Genomic DNA, 26,455 nt, shown 5'->3' with positions numbered 1-26,455 from the left:
AAAGCTGTGGTTAAAATAATTTGCATGCACTAAAACAGATGGCATAATTTGTGCATCAGTTCTACACAGGTAACTCATAAATTATACACTACTGGGAATTGTTTAGGCCATTCTCATATTAGCATGTAATTGTTCACAACAAAGTTTGCAGAAAGATATGTCATGGAAACACTGAACTCAATGCATGACTGGATTATTAGGATCTTCAAGTTCTCTGTGCTTTCTTCCCCAGGTCTTCTGAGTATAACTTTTGTACATATAGCTGTTAATGAATCCTAGTTAAGTTAAACTCTTCAGCAGTAATATTATCTAAGAAATTCAAGTACTTTGAAAACCCCTTTTTGTCTCAAACTGAGGGCCATTCCATACAGCTGCAAACAGACAGTTGAAGAGTAGAAGAGATTATCCTGGATGATGTGACAGGTAATATTTGAGATCCTTTTGATAAATTGGACAACTTTTTAAAAAGTAGTTGATAATGTCTTGAAGGAAGGAAAAGATCTGGTTACTGCCATGACTCCTGGTTTCCACTGAATCACTATGTATCACTCAGACTGGATCTCAGCAACAATTTCAGCTGGTCCAGGCTGATGCTGCTGTGGTCCTGCCTTCCAAGCATGCGTTGGATAGCATCACTGCATCATTATTATAAACCAGTGCTACTCCTGCTCCAGGAGAACTCACTTAGACAATTAAACTAACAAAAAAAGTAACTTACCAAAGAATAGCAACCGTAATGGAACTCCTTACAGCAGCTTTGTTATGGTCACCCCCAAGATCAAAAAGAAACTTGGGAGGGAATGAGGAAGGAAATTAATACTGTTAGACCCTTGATCCACAATGGAGGAGAGACCAATTGCCTCAGCTGTTTCAATCACCCACATAATTTTGCATAACCTCAGAGTCACCAGTCCACTAATGATAATACCAGGAAACAAGACAGAGAAACAGATGGAAAGAAGCATTAGCAGCAGAGCTCGATGTGCCAGGCAACAGCACCCGAACTGAGTTCAACATTAGTTTGAGAGAAAATGGAAATGTATGGCTAAGGTGAGGTTCCCAAATGTATATTCATACAGCAACTTGTTTTTCAGGTGCCTAGCTTGTGTGAAAAATAAGGTCACTCAAGAAAGGGTATAGACGAATGATGTAAGAACCAAATTTAAAAGTTGTGTATAAATTCAAGATGAGAGATACTCTAAGTTACCCTATTGAGTAAGAAAATCTATTGCAACCAATTAATCTCTCACATACTCTTTTCCTTCAGGAAAGCTAAAACTGCAATTAGTAAACGCTTCCCTTGGACCCCTACAACTTAACTTTGGTTAGCATTTAATAGAAAGCTTACTTTACTCTTGAAAAGGACTTGAAAAAAACGTACTGTACCAGCCTCAGAAGAGAACAAATCCTACATCACCAGAGATCCTTTGATTAAATTAAGAGCTCTCAGTTTCCTATAGAGCGGAAGTTCCTCAGATATATTTCCAAAATCACTCAACAAGCTATGTAAAAGGAAAATATTATCCCATTTTATAAAATGCCCTATAATGCACAAAAGTTGGAGGCTTCTTGGTTTAAAGAAGCTCTCTAACATATTTCTTTTTAAACCACAGAGAAATCTTCAGAGAAATCTTCAATCTTTCAATTCAAAATTTCAGAAGCTACCTAGGACAAAAAAAAACCCTCAAAAAGCATGATTAACACAATAACATGAATTTCTGAAACCAATTCAGTAAAGAACTGCTCAGCATGTAAGGAAATAGTGAAATTTGTCAGAGCTCCTGTAATCAAACCAGGACAGATATTTTGCAGCCACTACAGTAGAACTACAATGTGGGAACCAAAAGAACTGTCACAATTTTTATAAAATTATTCCATTCTCTGACTTGAATGTGGCTGCTTAAATGTAAAGGTTACTACTGCCCTTATAAGGGATCATATATTTCTGCTCATGCCAATATGATTTTTTGCCTTTTCTTTTGTATAACTTTCATATAACTTTCATGTATCCTCAGTATTCTTAGCATGCATATTTGTAATTCCTTAAGTCTGACAACTTAGCGTAGTCCTAGTATTCTGTTAGGCCAGGAGACCAAGCATCCTAAAGGCCTCATAGCAGGAGGCCAGAAAACCCTACACTATCTTGGGAAACCAATGTCCTCTCTAGAATATATCTGTAAACCAGAGATTTGGCCCATCCAGGGGTGAATTCCTTGCATGGGGGGAATATCAAGCCATTCATCCAGGCCTCCCCTTGGGGTGTCCTTGTTAGATATGCTGATTTGTAAAGTCTATAAATTGTACACGTGATCTGCTGTGTGTGCGCATTGCAGCGCATCCCACCCTGGTGAAGTGGTGCACCAATAAGGATCCTTATTAAAATACTAATGTAAAAACCCCTTATCCTTTAACCTTGTCTGTCTCTTAAATTTTTAAGACCAGGAAAAGGCATCATTGTTCTCCAAGCCTTGTCTTGGATGAACAGATCAGAATGGGCGAGTGACTACTTTTTTTTCCCAACAGCATGATTTGGCACTCAGCTGAATTACAAGCATATCTGCACTGTAACATACAAATCCAAACCACATCAACACACATATCTTCCCTACTGACATCAAGTAACACGTGGTATACCATGGTAAGAAACGTACAGCTGTTTTAAGGCATGGACACAGTCACAGAATTTTTAAATAGCAAAACAAATGTTTTCAAATAAACCTTTTAAAGTAGTTATTTCCAGCCAAATGACATAAACAAATTGTCTCCAACAGTCCTTCACGTGCCAAACCAAATTGAAAAACCTGTCCCTGAACAGTTTTGGCAGCAAGAAAGTAAGATGAAGTCATTACTAGATGTTTCTGCCAGTTCTGAAACACTCTATTATTCTTCAGATGTTGTTTATATTCCAACATATAGTTGCACCACTTTAAACATTTTTGTATTAAAAAAATGCAAGTTAACAAACTATATAGAAGCACCATCACAGTCTCTCTCCCCCTGAACTTCTTTGCAAATGACTAGCTGGATTTCTTTAAATAACCTAGCTGGAAATATTATAGGAAAATTCAAAATCTTAAGCTATCACTGTAAGTAAAGAACACATCTGCACGTAAATTGGCCCTTTCAATTTAAAAGTGTCCATGTACATGTGAACAGGACTTAAAAAGAAGACAGTTTATTTACCACCAGCCACAAGGATAAGCAGTGGGTGATAGCTTTGTAGAAGAGCCATACACAATCTGACACCAGAAGCTGTGAACTCTTCCAAGATAATGAGTGTGTGTTTTCCCACAAATTAAAAGGTCTCTGAATTCTTGAGAGGCTTAAATAAGAATCTCCCTCCTTCACACAAAAGCCCTTTGAAACAATATCTCCACCTCTCACTGCATTATTATAACTGGGTTGGAAGCATCATTATAAGTAGGTTAGAAAAGGCATCCAGTATTATCTGTAAGTCAGTTAACAGCCCACACCATCATCTTCAAAAGGTAAAAATACAGCTTTCAGCATGTAGAAAGAAAAAACCCACACAACTAATCACAGTTTTGCTCAATGTATACTGTTTTATGAATTGTTAACTAGAAAAAGAACAAGATTATGACAAGATGAAACATGGCTATGAATATTGTAAAGATTCCATAGACTAAAGTGGAAAAGACCCAACAGTTCAGTCAACACACTATCCCAGGAACAGAGTGTTCTTACAATTTAAGGTGTACAATGCAATAGCCTATTTTATTATATTCCTTAACCAGCATAAATCTGCTGGAACATCTGATTAAATAAATTAAATACCTTTTTCAGCCTGCAATTTTACTGGCTACTGGATTGGGGGTGGGGGTGGGGGGGTTTAGTCTGAGATGATAAAGACCATTATGTTCAATAGCACATATTTTAAATGTATTTACAGAAAACTGCCTTTGAAGAGTTGTTGTTAACAGTGTGTAGTCCCTGAACCTCTGTGTTTTCTATCTTATTCCTGGGAATAGGAAGCCTGATGATTAGTTATGTAAGAGAAAAGTGATATTCATTAAAATTTCATTCTAGCTGGCTATGCTTTTACTTTATAGAAATAAACTGGTCTTCAGTTTTGCTTGCAATATGGCAGTGTTATAAGAGCACTGAGCTGCAGCCCAGCATTAGTAACCAAGGACTGCCAAATAAAGGGCAAGAATACTGTGAGACAAGAGCCAGCCAGACAAGCCTGCCTGCTTACCCTTCATCATCATTCTAGCAGCAAGGATGGCCAGGGAGCAGACAGATGGTCGCCTTCACTGCAGAAACAGGTGCAGCAGGTTGTCACAAAAATGGTGATGGTGACATGAACAATTTTCTTGCAGAGCATGGCATTACTCAGGTGCTTGTAAACAGCAGCCATTAGCTTAAGAAAACCTTTAGTTTTAGATCAGCTAAAAACCTTTACTGAGGTTTACCAGCTCTAGCTAGTGTGCTTGTGTGTGAGTTAGTGCGTGCACATGCAAAAGTGAAAGAGAGGAAGGCTAGACACTAAGATGCCTCACAAGGCCAGTCTGAAGGTGTAATCACATTAAAAAGCTGCTGTTAACATGCAGTGACTAACGCTGGTCTGGATTAAAAGCTGAAAAAAACAGACATTATCCACATCTCCCTTCAAAGCAAAAGGTTTTCAGTAAAAAGCACTGGTTTGGAGATACAGGTCTGAGCTTGCAGGTTTTTTTGAGAGGATGAAGGAGTTGCTAGGTGACAGTGAAGTCAGGCTATGACAGAAAGAAGATGCACAGACTTAACACAGCAGTGAATGGCAAATCCAACTCCCCTCACAGCAGTAAGGCAGTGGTCAAGCAATGTTTTTTTGGTAGATACTTCTCTCAGGAGCTTCTCCAAATCATAGCAAAGAAGATGTGGTTTTCTAATTAATATAACTAATTAGAAAAAATAATTTTATAACCAATCCTGGATATCTTGTTCTACCAAAAAATGTTGGTATAAATTTACAGTAGGTGCCTGTTTTTCTACACCTGCCTTTGAAAAACCTCTTGCATCAATGGGCCCAGCAGGTCACAAACTTGGGATTGGAGGGATCTCCTTCCATACCATTGAGTTACAGGTAGCACAGGAACTCTGCATAACAAATACAGCTCCCAAGAACTGACATGTATGAGGCTGGGGGGACAGAAGAGGAATGTCCAGGGGCATTTCATACCTGCATGGCATGCATCTCTGTGAGAGTGTGTACCTTTCTTTGCTGAGAAATCACCCAAGGCTCCTGGAAGTCTATCTCTCTGTCTCTTGTTTTGTCCATTTCCTTTGCACTGTTTATGTCTCACAGCACGAAGAAAACTAAATCTAGCTAAAAAGCATTACTTCCTTCACTTTGAAGACCTTTATGCATAAAACAGACAGGAAGGGTGCAAGTGAGCACAAGGAGCAAGTTGGAATGGGAAACAAAGTAAAAATAAAGAGAAAAAAAAGCAAGAAGGGAAGGGAGAGACTCAGCAAGGGATTGTGCACAACTGAACTGGGAAGAAAAGAGGAATTGGAAGCAGTAGTGGATGAAGACCAAGGAAACCAAGTAGAAGGAAAATACATGTTAACAGGAAACACATGCATAGGAAATTATTTCTGCTTTTGTCTGCTAAAAACAGGCCTTCAGTGCCATTAAATTTGAATGGTCAAAAGGGTACTGAGGGGAAGGGAAAAAATATATTTAAATAAGTCAATAAAGAGCTGATAGTTCTATTGTAAGAAAGGGAGCAAAAAACCACAATTTTTCCCCTTTCTTCAATTAAAGAAAAAAAAGGGCATATTTTAATGCATCTCTGTGAGGAATATATCAAGTACAGCAATATTTGCAGATGGATCAATCTGAGGTATTAAATATATGCATAGCTTTGGCTAAAACAAAAGCAACAATACATATTGAAAAATTCAGTGAGATATTAAACACTGCTTTTACTGCAGTACATCCTGTCGATATTGGGAAACATCCTCCTGAATGGTTATTTCAAATACATAGATCTTTAGTAGAGATGCAGGTAAAGCATATTTTAAAAGCCAGTCAGGCAACTAAGATTGAATTACTCTTCACATTTGTGATGATCCTCCAAATGATGTTTTTCCAAGCAAAACAGACACATCTGGAAGTCTAGGTATACATTGATCTATAGCAAAACGTTACATTTGCATATTCTCTATTTGGATAATTTGATGGTTGCAAAAGGAACCTCTAAACTAAGGGACACAGTCAAAGGAGCAAGATGTGAACCTCAACTTGGCAAAAGTTCCGTGCTATACTGTTCTTGCAAACTGGACAAAAGCATAAGTTTCAATTTCTTTCCAACCTCTGTTACCAGGGTCCAAAATTAGCCTCATGGGGATGAGAAGCCAAATCACAATAAAGCAGAAAAGGTTTGAATGAGTGCAGTTACCTCTGTAATACTTTTTTTTTTTTTTTTTTTTTTAATAACAGAGTGCCTTTACCATGGGCACCTACTGCTCATGCATCCTTTCTTTTCCTCTATCAATTATATCACGCAGAAGAGATCACAGATTAAACAAAACAGAAAATGCAAATATCGTACGCATAGGTTTTTCTTCCAAGTCACATAAAAGCTTAAGTATAGACCCTGAGATATAAACACAGGCTATCACTACTGTGATTTACATCTCATGGCCACAATTCCAGCAAACAGCATTCATATGTGAATTTCAGTATAGCAGTTTATAGGATGACAGAATGGCTTGGACTGGAATAGGTCTTTAAGATCATATTCTTCCAACTCCACTGGCATGGCTCCTCTCAGTAGCCCAGGTTGCTCAGAGCCCCATCCAACCCGACCTCGCAGAGATGTGACACTCATAAATTCTGTGGGCAACCAGTTCCAGTATCCCATCACCCACATAGTAAAGAATTTCTTCCTAATATCTAATCCATCTTCTCCCAGTTTAAAGCCATTGGCCTTTGCCCTTGTCACTACATGGCTTTGTCAAAAGCCCATCACCAGCTTTCTTGTAGGCACCCTTTAGGTACTTGAAGATGCAATAAAGTCTACCTGGAGCCTTCTCTTCTCCAGGCTGAAAAATTCCACTTGCACTGGATGTACTCATAGCAGTCTGGATAGGGAAATTGTTGTCCTCCTACTTATGCACTGACAGAAGTTATTTGTATACAAAGTACTTAATAGGAAAGTATTTCTATGACTGAAACAGCTCTGCACTCTTTTATATTCATCCTACACTAGCAGAACTAACCTGTGTATGCTTTGTTGAAGCAGAGAAGGAGTCCATCTATTGTTTTTTTTGCACAAACCTCGAGTCTCACGCCATTATGATGATATAAATGCCATGTTTATAAAGGTATAAACGCCATGTTTATGCCTTGCATGCCTTTGCCTTTGGTATAAACCTGAAGCACCACACTCAACATGCACTGTCTGAGACCTCTGTTTCTTATCCCACAGAAGAGGAGACACCACAGAGGCCTGGATTTTTCTCACACTGCCTCATCCTGGACATGATGACACCATTTCTAGCTACAAATATGCCATTCATGAGGTTTGTTCCTTTGTGACCTCAGTGTAATTGGTAGAAAATTATATTTAAACATCTGGACTATCTTTGTGATTTCAAATGATCTACAGTCCTGCTAGACATTTTCTAGCTTAAGCTCCAAATTTCACCATTAACTATACTAATGCTCTCAGGATAACTTGAAACACATTTGTTTTTCCCATTTTGCAGGTTGTTGTTACGTAATTCTTACCAGGAATATACATATTTAATAATAAGGGAAAAAATACAGCATGATTTCCACACCTCCCCCCGCCAACACCCTGTGTCAAAAGAAATTTATTAATATTTTTGAACATGAAAACATTCCATAAATACATTCCAAGTAGGCTTTCTGGAGAACACACTGTTTTATCAGTGTTAAATTTGAGATACAAGTCCAAGGGCTGCTTTTGCAGCTCATTAAATCAATGCTATTTTGACAGTACGCTGCAATATATGTGCTCCTATATGAGGAAGTTTCACCACTACCTTCTTGCACTCTAACTTTGTCACTGCACACTTCTCCCAATATAACTTCCTGATATCACTTAGCACCATGCACCATTATTTCCACTGGGAACAACTTTCAGTATCACAAGAAATGGCTCAAAAATAAGAGAAGCAAGTTGTTTCTGAAGAAATGTGTTTCCCTTACTTCTTGCATTACTACAGCCTTAGTGAAATTGCTTTGATGCTTGGCTGCTTGCAGAACCTGGTCCTGGGTTTTGTTTTGTTTTGGTTTTTTAAATTAAAAAAAAAAAAAAAATTTGAAGTACTTGTGTCACAAAACCCCCACCTCTATTGCAGCAGCTTCAGAAATAATCTCACAGAGTAGGAATAGCAAAACTAATCCTAAGGAAACACTGGCATAACACTTTGTTAATACATGCACATCTTAGTTTTGTTGCATTACTTATTAAGAAAAGTAGTACAAATCCAGTGTCTCTTAGTCTGACAAAATCCAGCCTTCATTATTATTTGTAAAAGATAATTTTATTATATATTTACAGTTACTTAAATAATAGCAGTATTCATTCTCACATATAAGATGCCTCTCTTATCCCCATTTTAGAGCATAAATAGTGAAAACCCAAAGTATTTCACATCTCACACAGGAGCCAGGCTACATAAATCTCAGTAAATGTCATCCCAAACAAGTACATTATAGAAATCTCAAGAGAATAAGGAAAAAACAAAGAAACACAAGAAGAAAGAGAGGTAGGTTGACCACTCCAGAAAAATTGCTCTGGTAGATAAAGTACAGGCAAGTGAGTTATTGGTGCGTCTTTATGCAGTGCAGAAAAGCCAGGGGAAAAAAAGTGTGGTTCTGCAAGAGACTAGAAAATGAAAGGCTTTTCACCTGCCATCCTCAATCTGATACACTCTCTCCCCTCTAAGACTTTTCACTGCTAAAACTTTTTATTGTCAAAGGACATGCATGAGTTATAGTGCACAACCCTACAACAGGCGCTTTGTCTCTGAATGGTATTTAAGGAAACTCCCTGAGAAAGAAAGCTAGAGCTATTTTGCATGAAACTTTTTAAAAACTATTTTGTCTTGAAATAGTAGTTTTTGAAGCTGCATTTAGCATAAACCAAAACAGAGTCCTGGATTTAAGAAATTATGGATTTGAAAAAAGAGAAGGCCCCAGAGGCTGCATCTGCAGTAGCTGTAGCTCCAGACAGGACTATGTGTACCACATTTTATGAGAGGCCAGCAATAACTACAGAGGAGACATTTTTTAAAAACTCACAAAAGCAGCCCAGTTTCATAAAATCCCATATGAAAACAGGGTATTTTAACTGCACTTAACAGGGAAGTTTTAAATGCGCTTAATACAACTGTTTCAGAACCAGAGCATGCTTCTTGACAATGACAGACAAGAATATTTTTCCTTATTTTGGCTGTCAGGCTTAACCATCAGTGTTTGCAAAGATCTGGAATACAGCTTTGTCCACCTCTCTTTGGAAATCTGAAAAGGGAGTGCTTATTGGTTTCATGTCTGCATAGCAAATCTCTCTTAATGCTTCAACAGTGCAACTGGAAAGAGTATTTTCCAATTTCAACACCTGAGTTGCACAAAAAGTGCATTAGGTATTCTAACTTGCTTGCAAGCAGCTTTCTTGAGTTACAGCTTCAAGGAGGCACTATGCACCTTACTAAAAACATATATATCTCCTTGTAGCAGTGGGATAAGTAGCAAGAGACAGAATCATTCATGTAGTTGAAGCACAGACACTTATAGGCCAAGCAACCTGTAAAGTTTATACATTCTATACTACAGAATCATGCAAGATATGTTAGAGTTCTTACAGGATCTAAATAAAACCGGGGTGAGAGGAAAGTCACCCTAACTCACACATTTTCCAATAAAGTGTTGCTTGAAATTACCTCCTTAATACCCATTCCCCATCCCCCCCCCCACCAATGTCATTCAAGACAGAAGAAACCTATTCTGTAAATACTCACAAACTTGTGGTCAGTCACCTCAATTTTACTAGAAACAAACAGGAATTTAAAAATACCACTGCTCAGAGCAGACTTTTGAAAAGAGCATATGCTTTTCATCTCTGAAAAAGCACATTTTTTAGCCATGAAGCAGGTATATTGGAATGAAAGGAAACACATAAAACATAAATCTTACTTGAGTTCAGAAAAGCCCTTCATAAGTAAGGTAAAGAATGCTTTTATACATGGATAGACAATTTGTATACATGTATATTATGTATTCTGTCTACATTACATGTTACATACTACACCATTTAGTTATATTACGATGAAAGGTTTGGGTTGGAAGAGACCTTGAAGTTCAGCTATTTCTAACTCCCTGTCAAGGTCAGAAACACCTTCTACTAGACTGATGGCACACATACATATACTGTACATATATACATGCACAGAGATAAAGCTCATAAAATACAATTTGTTGCTAACATGCAGTGGTAAACTGAAAAACATTCTCAACAGAACACAATATCAAAACTGTGAAATGGAGAAGGAATTTGTTCCCACATAATTTAGAATAAAAAGGACACATTTTTTCTGGAGAATAGTATCAAAAGCAGTAGGACACTATAAAATAACAGCATATTCTTACATATATGTTCTTACAATATCTGAAATACAAAACGTATCAAAGCAAATCTAATACTGTACTTTTTAAATTATGGCACAATATGAATCATGAATCAGTGAGTAACAGGTAGCCTCTCCAACACATACTTGATGTTGGAAACTTGTGAATTTTCATTAAGAGAAATTTATCTTAACTTAGTCTTATACTGTATTCAAATAAATTGGAATTTTATTGTGGGGCACTGCAACAGTGTTAGATCTCAATGACTTCTGGCTTTCAACCCTCTTTATCATATCAACTAAATGGATAAACTACTTTCCATTGCATTTTTGTAAGATCTTGATTAGCAAAAATTTCTGTCAATTACTGGTGTTCTTAAGTTGTATTGCTAGACAAAAAGAAAAAAATTCTTGTCAATAGGAGGTACAGGAGCTGCAGAACCATGTTTCATGGGCCACATCCAAATCAATCCAATTTTGGCTGATCAGGAATGAGAGTTCCTCTTCCCAGTGAAACCCAGATACGTAGGGATACAGCTTGCCATTGTAGACTGATTTTTAAAGATGATGACATGATTTTACATGTTAATTCAGCAGAAAACAGCACAATTGTGATTATTTCATACATACAATTCCCAGGATACCTAAGAGTAACATTTCTTTTAAGTTGGCTTTTGCTACTGTTGTCACTCACTTTCGCTAGCTGCTATTACTGCAACAAAGCTACCAATCCCAACTAGTACTGGTGGGAGGTTTTGTCCCACAATTCACACTGCCTTAATTTAAAAAAAAAAAAAAAAGATGTTTGTTCCTGAGTAACTTTTTTGCTCAAAGAGAACTTCTAATTGCTCAAATATAACCTGATGTGAGAAGAATTAAACAGACAAAGCTACACTGCTTTTTACAGTGTCACATCACAACCGAAGAGATCGGACTGTCCTTCAATCACAGGTGACTTTCACAATTCTTTTCTAACATAGACCCAAACCAAGCATAGACTATGGATGTGAATCAGTTCTCTACGGTACCAGGTTACATGTCCCCCAGACACCAAGCTCCTCACCATCAGTCACCTGCATCAACACGGCAACGACGCCTGCCTTCTGTCAGCCATGCCTAGGGCACACCTGCCCACACCACTGTGCACAAGGCTGATTTAGGGCACCGGCAAGACTGCCATAGAGAAAAGTGACAGTGACGGCCAGAGGGGGTCCTTGCCCTCATAACAGAAATTCAGGCAAGTATGGAAAAGCCATGATCAGTTAGAAGTCCCATTTCAACCTTTGTATCAGGGCACACACCTATACCTAGCAGGGTTCCCCTTGCTGGTCCAAAGAACACCTAGATTCAGATCTCACCACTTCAGCTCCTACATGTCTCAGAGGGACAGAGTGGGGATGAGAATAAGCTGGTACAGCAAACTAACAAAGGGAACACCAGCAGTAGGATCACACAAAAGGATCTTCATCAGGTTTCAAATTTCTGTGGACTCAGATTGCCACTTCACACCGAGCTTGGAACTGTGATCCAAGTGGGGATGCCAAATCACAAGCCAAACAATATTAAGATGATAAAAAGCATTTACCTTAAATGAAGATCCTTCATGGTGCATATATGGTGAAATGCACACGTAATACAGGACCCAGACTCGCGGGATCTCCTCTGGTCAAGATGACCCCAAGATATATTAAAAGTCCCTTTTCCCCAACCCAGCTGTCAAAGCAGGAGTCAGAAGTCAGAAGTCTTCGGCTCACGTTCTCAAGGTTGTTTATTATTTCTTGTCTAAAATATTTTCTGTCTGGCCTGCCAAGGTCTGTTCAGCAGGTCAGTCCGAGGCACTGTGCCCTCCCACAGGGCTGGCATTCTCCTTTATACTATAAACTAAGTATTCGATATTTACAGTTATGTTCCAATACCTATCTCCTATGTTAGACAGTAACTTTCTACTCTACACCAATCCCAGAGTGCCACCATCACCAAGAAGATGGAGGCTAGGAAGAAGAAGGAAGAAGAACAGGACAATGCCCAAATTCCTCCATCTTGCCTCCTAGACTCCTATAGTAAAAATCTTCAAAATTTCTCTTTTCACCCTGTAACAACTACTATTATGCTAACTAAACTTTTGTGACCTTTAATTCTTCATACAAGGTGGTAATTTGCTCCATGGGTCGAACTCAAAGCCACAGGGGTCTTTGGCTTCATGCCAGGGTCTCTGACGCCCCTGCCAGGGCTTCACCCTGGCTGGGGCTCAGATCATCCAGGACTGTCAGAGTCCTGGGCTCTGACACCAGACAATTTTATAAGTCTGAAAAAATTAGCATACTTAACAGAAATTGTCCAATTAGAGGAATAGTTAATTAAGTCATCCCCACACTTTTGGTTCTGCCTCTACTTAAGCCCCCTCCACCCCCCCAGCTCCTAACCACACATTTATTATGTCTATGGTACATGGAGAAAATAATAATAATGTCCTTGGTTCACTACAGAGGCAAGACTAAAGATACCAGGAACATTAGTTTATAGTTTTAAAATCTAAGTGAAGGGGTAGGACAGTACTACAGTTAGTTAAGGACCTATAAAACTATGTAATAGTAGTCTACAGAGCTATGAATATACAGAAAATGTATAAAAACCAAAAGTCTTTTTGGCACCAGTGGTAAGATGCAAAGGGCAAATTTGAATTACAGATAGTCTGTGCAGTGTATATGCACAAAGCATAAGGAGTCAAGATGAGTGATGAAGGAAACTGCACTTAGTGATCATGCATATGTTCATGGCTGCTTACTAGTTAATAATTGACCTTCACATATGGTCACACAGCTGTTAAAAAATTATCATTTTTACATCACAGGTAAATAAATTCAAGCACCAAAAAATATGAGGTAGGATATTTCTGTGATGTACAACTGCTTGGGGGCTACACCAAAGTTACAGTTTGATCACAAATGCACCTAAACTACAGCAATCCTTCTTGCGCAAGTTCAAAGAGTTCCTCAGAACACAATTACTATAAGAATCCTTACACAACATTTCCTCTGGAGAAACTATGGTAAAGAGGGTACTGCTCTCAGATGATCAGTTTGATATGTCAATCCTCCATTATATAGAGCTTCTGTCACTTCTGTGACATAAAGTACAAAAAAAAGAAGCTGGGTAGGATCAAACCAGAAGTAGGAAAAGACTTACAAACTCAGAAGTCAGTAAGAGACACAAGACATGTTCTGTTTGGGCTTTAGTACAACAGACTTCAGATCTCAAAGAAATACAGCTAAATCTAGATGCTGGAGCTCCCAGAGATCAAGCATATAGTGGCTCTTATTTCCATTTTAAACAACATTTTAAATTATTTATATCGTAAGAAAATACTGCTAATGTACATTGCTGAAACACAGAGATAGCAATCTCCTTTTTTGGTGCTGCACTGTACATTTGTCTTACAACACTATCAGTCTCCCATAGCAAGCAGTGTATCTATTAAAATTAGGAGTCAGACAAGTGCATGTCAAAGACTCCCCTTTAGAAACAAGCCTGTAAAGGAAAGTCAGAATAGTAATCAGCAAAGCAATAATTTAGTGACTTACTGGGTTGCTATTGAAAAGAGGAAGTGAATTTATCAGTTCAGCTGCTAGCAGAACTCAATGATCTCACCAGTAACTCTGAAGAGTAGATTCAAATACATTTTCTCTTTTATCCTGAAGCTTTGTGTGCTCACTTTTGTTAATAACAGCACAACAGGAAGGCCTGTGCTCTTATAACTATAACAATAATAACAACCTGGTCTGTTGAGGTAAGAAGGAAAAAATGAAGGAAACACTGCCCTCATTGCAGACTGTATGGGCTGTAGATGACTCAAAGTACTCATCTGCTGCTCAAAGCTTCTAGTTTTGCTACTCTGCTATAGAGAGGCAGCCAAATAACAAAGACAGTCCTAGATGGGGTCTGTCTGTTAGCAACATAAGTGTACGAAAAACACAGCTAAAGTCACACCTAGATAGACACCAACACACAGTATGTTCTCTAGCAGAATAGAAACCTAGAGGAAGAGAAGCAACCTTGTAAACACTAAACAAAGGCCTGGGGCAGCCATACAAAACACCTAGTTCTGCTAGACGCTCATATGTTTCTTGGTTATTTTGCATGAGAACACCACAGTACACTGAATCTGCTCTTTCATATGCAATTAAAATACTTCTCCATGGACAGGTCAAAATTAGTTGCCCGTGTTCTACATAATTCCCGACAGAGAGCTTGGGACTGCGCAGAGATGACAGTTTACAATACTCCAAGACTTAATTAAAGCTTTGCAGGCTAACAAGTAGGACACTCCTCCTATTGTTGGAATTTTGTTTTCTCTTCAAAAACTTAAGCATAAGACTTTCAATAAGATATACATTTCAAATGAAAAGCAGTATGTGAGCCATCTTAACCTAAATATTTATAGTTATAAACAACTTATTCCTTAGATCTGGCTCTGAAAATATATTTATCTTTAAAAAAAAAAAATTTGTTCAGCAGTGAACATTTTGGCAGGTATTCCTATATAAGTGATACAAAAGCAATTTTGTATTCACATGGTCAATTAAAACCCTCTTCTGATTGGATGGATTGTTTTATTGAAGAGATCTCAAACTCCTCCTTCTCATTATCAACACTAAAATTTTGCATTGTTTTGTTTAGTAATATCAGAATATTAGAAGATCTCTTAAAATTGTGCAGGTATTTGTGCTTTAGTTTGAGGTACTTCTAATATCTTATACTTAGATTCCATTATTTGCACCCCATGTATTAACATTTTGTGTGTGTTCTTCTGCCTAGGAAACAGACACATCTTTGAGAATACCACCTCTGCTTTCTGTATGCACTAAGAATCATCACACTGACAGGCCTGAAGATTAGTCTCAGAAGCACCACATCTGCTTGTATGCAAGCAGCACCACGAATTTCAGCAGAAGTCTAATGCTTACAAAAAATGTGATCAGAAAGACTATGACCCTTACTCATCCACGTTCCCAGCACTTCAAAACTATTTCTAGTGGAAAGACCAGCAAAGCCTGACAGCAAAGGAAGTTTCTAATTCAGATTTCTATTGCCCTTGAGAAATACACAATAATGCTCTTTCCATTGCTGTATTTAAGAGTCCTACTACAGCAATCTATGAATAGCTGGCAAAAAAGTTTACAGTGTAAACAAAAACTGATAACATTAAACATACAAGTATCGTTATTTAACAAGATGACTTTGTTACATCATCATGTTTGTACTAAAAACAAAACCAGAAACTGTGGACTCCCATGAGAAGATTTACTGTTTTCTAGCCAGAAAGCTCTTCACAATACTTCCTTTGTTTTCATGTTGAACAAAGTGACTAAACTTGGTGGAAATCTCTCTTCCCTCTCAGGAGCTTCCATTACCACTCGGGATGTGAAAATTTCTTTTCCTCAAAGTTGAGTGGGATGTAAAGAGCTAAAGTACCAGTCCCTCAAAGGCTTCTCTGTGTGCCAGCATTCATGCAGACATGTATGACTGTCACATACCTTATACAGTTATCCATATTGACTTCCACATCACTCAAACTCAAGCAAAGACATGAGTTTTGGCAGAAGCTGGGAACTCAATTTTGTCATAAGGGTGTGCTCCTTCATGAAAGAAGGTAAGACACATAAGCTGCCTTCTTTGCAGGCTACTTGTTTAACCACAGAGACACCACTGAATCTCTCTGCAGCCTCGTAACCAGGAGCTGAGTCAGGTGAGTAAGAGTCAATCTCCGCACCAGACCATCCCCTCTGCTCAGTGAAGAATCTCACATAAAACATACCACAAAGAAATACAGAGATCCCAAACAGCACCTGCAGGTGTGGATCTGCTGATTATGCACTGCACAATGAAGAGTAAAGGTATAGTGATCTTTACCCTGGCTCATACTCCTAAAGACTACACTCCATGGCACCCTCTCTTACAGTCTAGAAGACAATTTTCAACCCTCCATCCTCAGACAAATCTCTCCCAATACGGCCAGCAAACATTCTGGAGAGAAAAGGCTGAATAGGACTATATATTTTATTAGCAACGTTTTGTTAGAGCTATGCATACAGAAATATTCAGACAAATCAGTAGCAAGTCTTCTCAAATTTGTAAAACTGTAGAGGAAGAGAAACAGGCACTAAAGACAGAGGATTACAACACAGCTGACTCATCCCTTGATAGACTTTTGAATGTCAAATTTGACACCAAAGTAGCTAAGTAATACAGTGATCCAAAAAACTTAACTCAGACAGCACTTCTGAAAATGAAGTTGTGTTCTTATCTGATAAGATTAGTTTTGATTCTGTGTAGTGCTCCCTGCCAGACTCAACATGACCATGGTCTCAATGGCCACTACACGACTCTTGTCAAAAAGCTCTTACAACACACTAAGACCGAGACTTAAATTAGGTATAAAAAAGGAGAGCGTCTGCACATACCAGAAAGTTATCTTAGCAGTGACCAGGATATCCCAGAATCTTACCATTTAGGTCAATCATCTTTTGAAGATTTTCAATATAGCTCTAATAGGAGCCCCAAAAATTTCTCAGCTCCCTTTTAATAATGCAGTTTTACAGCTTGGGTAACATAGATACATAGCCAGGAAGACTGTTCTTTTGACCCAAAATAAATATTTTCATTAATCTTCTAATTGAAGATAGACAGAACTGGTAGCTGCAATGGATTTTTACACTACCCAAATAAAAATCTGGCTTCTTCCAAATTTTATAGCTTACGAGTGTTTAAAACGTTTTACCAACAACTGAGTTCACTTGGGTAAAACAAAGACAGAAAAAAAGCCCACATTTCCCAAGTTTTGTAAACCAGCAGATTACAAACTTCCCTCCAAATCACTCAGAGATTAGCAGAAATCTTCAGAAAACCAACAAAAGGCCATTTGACATACAGCCTGTGACCCTATTACTGACATTAGTAATGAGCAAACCACAGTTTGAGATGTGCTGCCTCATTCTGTTAGGCCTCTTCATGAACTGAAAAAAAAAGATTTTGGGGAAGAAACAACAATTTGTAATGAATCCAAGAGCAAACATTTACTGGCTCTCAGGGTCCAGTGGCTCATGGCAGGAGACTTCACAAGATTTTTCGTAACTAAATGGAAATGCCATTCCAGCACTGGGAAACTCTTCTACACATGCCAGTCAGCAAGAGCAGCTAGGACAGGCTGCCAGCCTCAGTACAGGCATGGGACTTCCATCAGGTTGTTGCTGCTGGTATCTCCCTGCTCCCCCAGTTACTGCTTTGGGAATAGCTACACTGAGGCCTGGAGAGTGATGGCCACACCACTCCTACAATTAATCACAGAATCATAGAATTGTTTGGATTGAAAGCATTATTGAACATTATCTAGTTCCAACTCCACTAGCCACAGGCAGACCAGGGACACCTTCCACCAGACCAGGTTGCTCAATGCCCCATCCAACCTAGCCTTGAACACTTTCAGGGACAAAGCAGCCACTATTTCTCCAAACAACCTGTTCCTATGCCTCATCACCCTCAAAGTACAGAATTTATTTGTGATATCTAATCGAAACCTACCTTCTTTCAATTTAAAGCCATTCCCCATTGTCGTGTCACTAAATGACCTTGTCAAGAGTCCCTCACCAAATCTCTTACCCTCTTTCAGGTATTGGAAGGCTGCTCTAAGGTCTCCCAGAACCTTCTCTTTTTCTCCATCTTATTCAGCTTGTCTTCACAGGAGAGTTGTTCCACATCATCTTCATGGCCCTCCTTCCAACTCACTCCAACAGGTCTATGTCCTTCCTGTGCTGTGACCCCAGAACTGCATGCAGCCCTGCCGGTGCAGTCTCAGCAGACCAGAGCAGAGGGGCAGAATCCCATCCCTGGCCCTGCTGCCCACCCTGCTTTGGATGCAACCCAGGATGTAGCTGGGTCTCCAGGCTGCATGTGCACAATGCCCAGTCATGTCCAGCCTATCATCAACCAGCAACCCCAAGTCCTTCTACCCATGGCTGCTCTTAATCCATTCTCCTCCCAGCCTGTATTTCTGCTTGGAATTGCCACAATCCCCATGCAGGACCTACATGAGATCGACATGAGGTTCTCAAGCCTGTCACAGTCCCACTGGATGCCATCCCTGCCCTCCAGCACATTGACACCCCACAGTATAGTGTTATCAGCACAGCTGCTGAGGGTGCACTCCATCCCATGGTCCCTGTCACCAACAGAGCTGTTAAACAGCTCCGGTGCCAATACCAGCCCCTGAGGACACCACTCACCACCGCCCTCCACTTGGACATTGAGCCATTGACCACAACTCTTTGAGTGTGACCATCCAGCCAATTCCTTATACAACAAGTGGCCCAAATGCCACGTCTCTTCAGTTTTGAGACAAGGAACAGTGGAAATGTTTTGTGTAAGTCCAGGTAGGTGGTGTCAGCTGCTCCTAACTACCAACTCTATAATCCTGTTATAGAAGGGCATCAAATTTTTCAGGCACAGTTTCCCCTCAGTGAAGCCATGTTGGCTGGCACCAAACATATCTTTATTTTCTATGCACCAGAGCACATTCCCAGGAGGATCTACGACCTGATTTTGCTGGACTCAAAGGTGAGACTGTGGCCTGTAGCTCCCCTGTAGTTAAGCTATCATCTAGCTGCATGGATGTATCCTCTGGCATTTAGTTGATTCACACTGGTACTCAGGCCAAGAACTTCTTGTGAAAACAAACTCACCAGGAGAAAGAAAGCAAATTACTTTCCCAGATAGCAAAGGACGGGAATCTCTGCACACAGAACGAGGAGAATTCTGTCCATTCACTCCCTCAGCAGGCACTGATCTGACCATGGCTTTTGCTACAGAGTAGTAAAAGTAGCTAATTTTGCTACAAAGTTGCAGCAACAAAGCAGGGAGTGGGGGTCAGGGTGGGTTGGGGGATGGGGGAAAGCCCTGATGGGCACAGAAAGTGAGATTCAGGCTGGGCACAAGACAACACCAAGCTGTTAAAATCAAGCAACAAGTTTCCATCTCTTGACTAGATCAAATGAGCACCAACAGCAATTTCACACACTCAATCATCTTCTCAAGAGCAATAGAAACTATCAGGTCTCAGTTTATCAATTCCACTTCTCTTACACCTGTCCCCTGCCATTAACCCCCCCCACCACAGCACAACCCCACAAATGCAGGCTGAACCTGCAAATTGCCCCAGCTAAAGAGAGAGTTGAAAAACAGCTGCCCTTCAACTTTTGTTCTTGCAAAGTTATTTTTAATTCAGATCCGTTCAGTGATCCGATATTATCACAAAGCCTTACCAACAGTTGTGCAACCACAGCCAAAAAAGTGGCAAACTGCCATAACAGTTGTAGCATTTTTAGTCAGCTTTGTTTGGTGCTGAAGGCTACATCTCAATTAACTGCACTGCTCACCAAGCTGTAATCTTAAATGGCAGCAGTTTTCTTCAGGTCAAATGGCACAGTTAAGTTTCTGGAGCTGCTAACAAGGTTTAATAACTGTCAACTGCTGCAAATTACACCAAGATTTCTACTGTTGAAGGGTATTGATTTTAAAAACTTGTGCAATCAAAGGATCTTTGTATCTGTGTTCATAATATGTAATATAATTGTGGTCACAAACTAAAAGCTCCACAAAAGGACAACAAGACAGATTGTTCAAATTAAATTTTCACTTGCCAAAATACTGCCGAATTCTAAGTTTGCACAAAGATAAAAGGAGCCAAGTGGAACCTGATTCCAGAAGCCTGATACTTTCTTTTTCATAGGATGAGTTTTATAATTCACAGTGAACTAGTCTCCTGTAGAACAGAATAAAAATCATCTTACCAACACTGGGTCTTGGTCTGCAGTCGCACATTTCTTATACAGCACTGAATGAATCTTTCAGCTTCTGTGCCTCAGCTCCAGGGTGTGTAATATGTGTGTTCTCTGATCTTAAAGAGACATTTTAAAAGGTACATTGCTCTCTATAGAATTTAATACTGCAGTAAGAAGGATCACATAAAAAAAACAGAGGGTACCAAACAGGGGGAAGGCCAGGTGGCATGCAATCACAAAATACAGGAATCTTGAGCTAAAAGAGCTAGCAACAAAAATGAGCACAGTTAATAAAAAGGCCATCATTCAGCACCTGCTTTACTAGACAGAAGTATCCTATGACTATGCAAATGCACAGCATGACAAAAAATTTTCCAAGTAACTTAGATTTTTGATTATGATGCAGGTCGTAGCTGTGACACAGTGAAGAAACTATGTGAGCTTACTCTTACTTAAAAATTTCATATTTCTAAATACAAAACACAAGCACATCCTGACAGTAGTGAAAATAAACAATGCACTTGCAACACCTGCAACTTCCCCCTACTTCACTGAAGATAAATAAAACAGACCAGCTTTACTGCAAGGAGGAAATAACAAAAAAATAGTAAATTATACCTTGCAACAGGTTGATATGATTTCCCAGTCACAACTGGAGAATGAAGAAGGAACATAAAAAAATTGAATTTCCAGCTCACTGAAGGAGGACTTCAAGTTTCTTGTTTACATACGAGGAGAAAAGGTCTTCTGGGACTGTAAAAATGTGAAGAACAAGATAACACACGTGACCACATAACCACAACAAGAATCAGCAGTGACAAATTATACACTTGATCTATTTAGAGGAAATAAAATTCAGAGTATCCGTCGTGTGAGCCTATAACAAGTAGTGACAGTACGAAACTGATTCAAATACAAATTACACTTAGAGAAGGAATGGTTCAAACTGTACCTAGCACTGAATAGCAGGATGTTCAGCAGAGAAGACATGAAGACTATGATCCCATTCCCACTTGCTATGCTAGCAAAGACTTACCTTGAAAAAGCATTCCATTGCAGTTAACTTGTGTAGAGCTTGCTATTATCCAATATGGGGTTTTAACCAATAAAACACATACCCAACTGCTCATCAATATGCTCCAAAATACACATTTTATTTTGCCTGATCATTGAAGTTTGCTTTTTACCTTCTACAATACATAAATTTCAAATATGGCGTCACATAACTACAAGCAATAGAATCATAGAATCATTTAGGTTGGAAAAGACCCATAGGGTCATTGAGTCCAGCTGTTAGCCTGACTGTGTCAGGTCCACCACTGATCCATGTCTACCCATCTTTTGAACGTGTCCAAGCGTGATGCCTCAACTACTCCCCTGGGCACACTTCTCCAATATCTGACCACCCTTCCAATAAAGAAATTTTTCCTAATACCTTATCTAAACCTTCCTTAGTACAGCTTAAGGCCTTTTCCTCTAGCCCAATTGTTACCTGGGAGAACAGAATGACCCACTTGGCTACACCTTCCTTTCAGTCTCCATTGCACTCCCCTGAGCCTCCTTTTCTCCAGGCTGAACAACCCCAGCTCCCTCAGCCACTCCTCATAGGACTTGTGCTCCAGACCCTTCACCAGCCTCGTTGCCCTTCTGTGGACACCCTCCAGCACCTCAATGTCTGTCCTGCAGTGAGGAGCCCACAGCTGAGCACAGGATCTGAGGTGCGACCTCAGCAGTGCTGAGAACAGGGGGACAATCACCACTCTGGCCCTGTGGCCACACTATTGCTGTACAGGCCAGCATGCCAGAGGCCTTCTTGGCCACCCAGACACACATTGGCTCATGTTCAGCTGCTGTTGACCAGCATCTCCAGGCCCTTTTCCTTGGGCCCCTTTCCAGCCGCTCTGCACCAGCCTGTAGCACTTGATGGAGTTGCTGTGACCCAAGTGCAGGACTTGGTATGGCATGTTGAACCTCATATCCCTGCCTTGCCCACCAATCCAGCCTATCCAGATCCCTCTGCAGTGCCTTCCTACCCTCAAGCAGATCAACACTCACGCCCCATTTGGTGTTGCCTGCAAACTTACTGAGGGTATACTCAATCCTCTCATCAAGATCACCAATAAAAATCTTTAAGATTGACTGAAGGCTGGGAAACATCTCTTGTGACCAGCCACCAGCTGGGTGTAATTCCATTTACCACCACTGTCTGAGCCTGGACATCAATCCAGTAGTTTTAACCAGCAGAGAGGGCAGCTGGAAAAGCCATGGGTTGCCAGCTTCTCCAGGAGAATGCTGTGTGAGACAGTGCCAAAGGCTTCAGTAAAGTCCAGGTAGCCTACATCCACAGTCTTTCCCTCATCCACTTAGCAGGTTACCTCCGCATAGGAGGTGATCACGTAACCAAAGCAATCACACTGCAACACCAACAAGTGTACATTCTTCAGTCACTGTGTAAGACAAACCTTTAGGGAGGCTCTCAGCAATTGCTAGCACAGCATTGTATTGTGCAGGGTGCTGAAAAGGGCATGGAAGCTGTGCCAGCCCTTATCTACCCTTAAAACCAAATGTGAGCTGGGGGGAAAGGGGGAGGCAGTGCCTTGTAACCAGCTGCCCAAGGAGAGGTTGTTGCCAGTTTCTACTCTAAAGTAGCCAAGAATGCCAACACACCTAATGTGCCTTGGTTACACAGAATATAAACACACTGATTAGGTACAGTACATTCAGGACTGGAAGAATGGGTAAGCACATTTTCAACGGCACATGGAGAACATTACATGACCACAGAGAAAGCAGTTTTTGTAGTTTCTAGCCCATTCTACTGGTGTCAAAAGTAAAAGAAAAAAACTCAAACCCTTTAGCTCCCTACAGGCTAGACAAGAAACAGAGAAACCAACACCATTCCACAAACACACTCTATTACAGTAAAACATGTGAGCAAATGCTTATTCTTAGGCACATGTTTCAATTCATCCAATATCAAGAATATTGAAATATATAACCAAAGACACTCTTTAACTAGCACTCAATGATTTTGGAGAAAGAAACCTCCTGCTGCTTTTAATGGCTTAAGGATCAATTTCCAGACCTAGAATTTTCAAATCTCTGTTTTATCTAATTGCAGGAAGGGAAGAATCAAGGAAAGAATGTAATACAGTAAAATAAAAAGAATTAAGAGGAACATATTTACAGTCCTGTTTTATTTTCTCCCAATAAATTAATTATTAGACACTGATCTTCAAGAGCAAAAGAGATTTGAGTAATTGTGTTCAATTTTGGTTTTTCTGAATCAGTTTTGAAATGGCTATAAGCAAAAAACCCAATAGATTATGGATAGAAAAAATATTTGGGTGGAGAAAGAGATGAAAAATTAGGTATTATTATAGGTTTTGGAAGAGTCAGAGTAACAACTACATTAGGCATTCATCAGAACATGTATTCTCCACTTTGAAGATGGAAGAATTTTGAGACACAATTTAATTAACTTCATTATAAGCATCATTATAAGCATCTCCACACTAATAAACAATGAGATAAACATCCTATAAATTTACATTGCTACATAAAAAAGTCTGGTGGGTGCTACAATATACATTCATAAATTTCAGAACCGCCAGTGCTGCTTAGGTTCATTTTAAGCAGGATTTCTGTGGTTTCAACATTTATATAAACCCTCTTCACCTTACATTATCCAAATGTTAGTGTCAAATCATCTACTTAAATACATGACTAACAAAATAAAAGGAACAAACCCTCTGTTTCTTCACCTTAAGCAATATCCTTTCAGAAGCAACATGAAGCAAGTCTATTTACATTTCCTTAGGGAGAGATAACAACACCAACACCTAGTTTTCCTAAAGCAATAGCATGTACCATAGCTTAGCTTTTAAGAGGCAGCATTAAAGAGAAAAGAGGGGGGCAGAGGATAACCCAAAAACCTCTGATCACCTAAGCAAGGTATTGGAGAGATTGCTACTTTACAGAAGTCATTTTATGGTACTAACAGGTAAGTTTACTATTTAAGGACTTTTCTGCTATCGGGCTCTATTTAGCAAAACCAGCCTCTTGGGCAGAAAAGTCTCAATCCAGCCCTGCTCTCCCTGCAGCGGCCAGCCGGACCTCCACGGGGATGGGCTGCGTGCACCTGGAAAAGCCCGTTCAGCTGCAGCAGAGCTCAATCCCGAAATGGCCAACACCTCAGGCATGCAGGAATCTACCTCCCGCTCCCCCACATGCTGCTGGTGCTCTTTTTTTTTCTTAAAGTGCTGCAGCCCCACAATTAAGAGACTTAAAAGTCCGTGGAAGTTCACAGAAAAATCTCCCCCCTCCTAAAACGCAGACAGACAGACCGACATACAGACAGACCGACACACACACACAGCGCACAGGAACGAGACCCGCTTTCCGCCGCTCCTTCAGGCCTCGGGTGCCGCCGGGGCTCCCAGGGGGGACAGGACCCGCCGCCCCGAGCGGCTCAGCACTTGCCCCAGCCCGGCTCGGGGGCCCCGCCGGCCTCCGCCCTGCGCCGCCCTCCTTCCCCCCAGCCCTTCTCCCTGAGGCCGAACTGAACAGCAATAAAAACACAATCAGACTAACCCGGAGAGCCCGCGCCGCAGTCCCCGGGCACGCCGCGCCCGCCCGTCCGCAGCAGGGGACACACGGCAAGGCAGGGCAGGGCAGGGCAAGGCAAGCTCCGCGCTGCCAGCGGCAGGACCGAGACCGAGATCGAGATCGAGATCTGGACCGGGACCGCTCCGGCGGGCGACCCCTCGCCGCCGGCGCCCTGCCGAGCACCCCGAGGCCGGAGAGGGGGACCGACCTGCCGCCCCCGGCGCTCCCGGCCGGCACTGCCGCGCTCCCTCACCTCCAGCGGCAGATGACGGCGGGAGGCGGTGCCGCGGGACGGCTCCTCCCGCCAGCAGCTCTTCTCTCCCGCCCGTCCCGGGGGCGAGGCGGCGGGACCGCTCGGTGGGCGTCCGGCGAGCCCTCCCCGCCCCCGGCCGCTTCCCTTCGCCCTGCGGATGAGGGCGCTCTGGGGGCTGCTTTGCGGCGCGGGCCGCGTGCGCCCCTGGGCTTGGTGGCCCCAGGCCCGCAGGTCTGTGAGGGGCTGTGCGGGCCGCGTGCGCTCTGAGGCCGTGCGGGGCCGCGGTGGGGCACCAAGAGTGACGGCACCTGTTGGCCCGTTTGTGACGGGGGGCTCTGGCTCCACTGCTCACACTGAGAAATTTCTCCCTAAGTAAATTTCCTCTCTTTCAATTTGTACCCATTAGTCTTTGTCTTATCTCTCTCTTCATGACCAAGAGTTCATCTTCGGCTTCCCTGCAGGCCGCCTTCAGGTACTGGAAGGTTGCTGTGAGATCTCCATGCATCCTTCTCTCCTGCAGGTTGAACAGCTCCAGCTTTCTCCTGTCTTAGCCTGTGTTCTCAACCCCTGTTCAGAGCTGAGCCTTTCGGCCTGGGCCAGAGGTCAGGATCAGAGGACCAGGTCACTTTGCTTGCCTCTCATTTTGTTTCTCCTCCTTTGTCACATATGAGCTCTGAATTCTGTTTCTGACATAAAACTGCTTTCTGGGCCAGCTACCAGCACACATGCACCCTGAGCAGGACCGCTAACATCATCCACCTGGTCATTGCCATCCATACTGAGAACGTAAAAAATCCAGATTTTTAATTCCCCCAACATGTACTTTCCATGTTTAAGTTTTTCAGGCTTCAGGAAAAAATTGAGGGGGAAGAACTGAGGAGGAGGACAGTGAGGAAGGCTATAAATCAGTGTAAATGAATGACTGTGGAAAGGAAGCTGTGAGAAAAAATGTGCAAAGATTTCCTGCTGATGAAAATGGGAGGTTACTGGGACTTTGCAACACTGCTGCATGCAAGAGAATGTCACTCCTACAGGGTCCTGGGCTCTTCTCAGGGAGCAGAGTGCTGGAGCTGAATTCCTGCTGTGTGAAGCAAGGCTGCACAGTTGACTGCCTGCTTGCTGCTTGAGAATGGTTAAGAACCCTAAACTACTCAAG

At 41.1% G+C, this 26,455-nt stretch overlaps 1 protein-coding gene across 4 annotated transcripts in view; it reads right to left on the bottom strand.

Moving 5' to 3' along the window:
• PIP5K1B (phosphatidylinositol-4-phosphate 5-kinase type 1 beta) overlaps positions 1-25,284 on the bottom strand; it is a 90,854-nt gene extending 65,570 nt beyond the window's left edge. For 3 of the 4 annotated variants that reach the window (XM_041485582.1, XM_041485585.1, XM_041485583.1), the window contains exons 1-3: positions 25,032-25,284; positions 21,057-21,191; positions 20,448-20,554 (exon numbers count right to left, since the gene is read on the bottom strand). The gene's annotated coding sequence lies outside the window, so the exon portion shown is untranslated. The remainder of the gene's footprint in view (positions 1-20,447; positions 20,555-21,056; positions 21,192-25,031) is intronic. The other variant, XM_041485584.1, reaches the window with a different exon arrangement.
• Positions 25,285-26,455: the final 1,171 nt, after the last annotated feature.

The sequence above is a fragment of the Pyrgilauda ruficollis genome, unplaced genomic scaffold (assembly GCF_017590135.1).
Source record: "Pyrgilauda ruficollis isolate IOZ18807 unplaced genomic scaffold, ASM1759013v1 scaffold71, whole genome shotgun sequence".
NCBI lineage: Eukaryota > Metazoa > Chordata > Aves > Passeriformes > Passeridae > Pyrgilauda > Pyrgilauda ruficollis.
The sequence above is the reverse complement of the archived record's forward strand: the minus strand, read 5'-3'. Positions and strand labels throughout refer to the sequence as shown.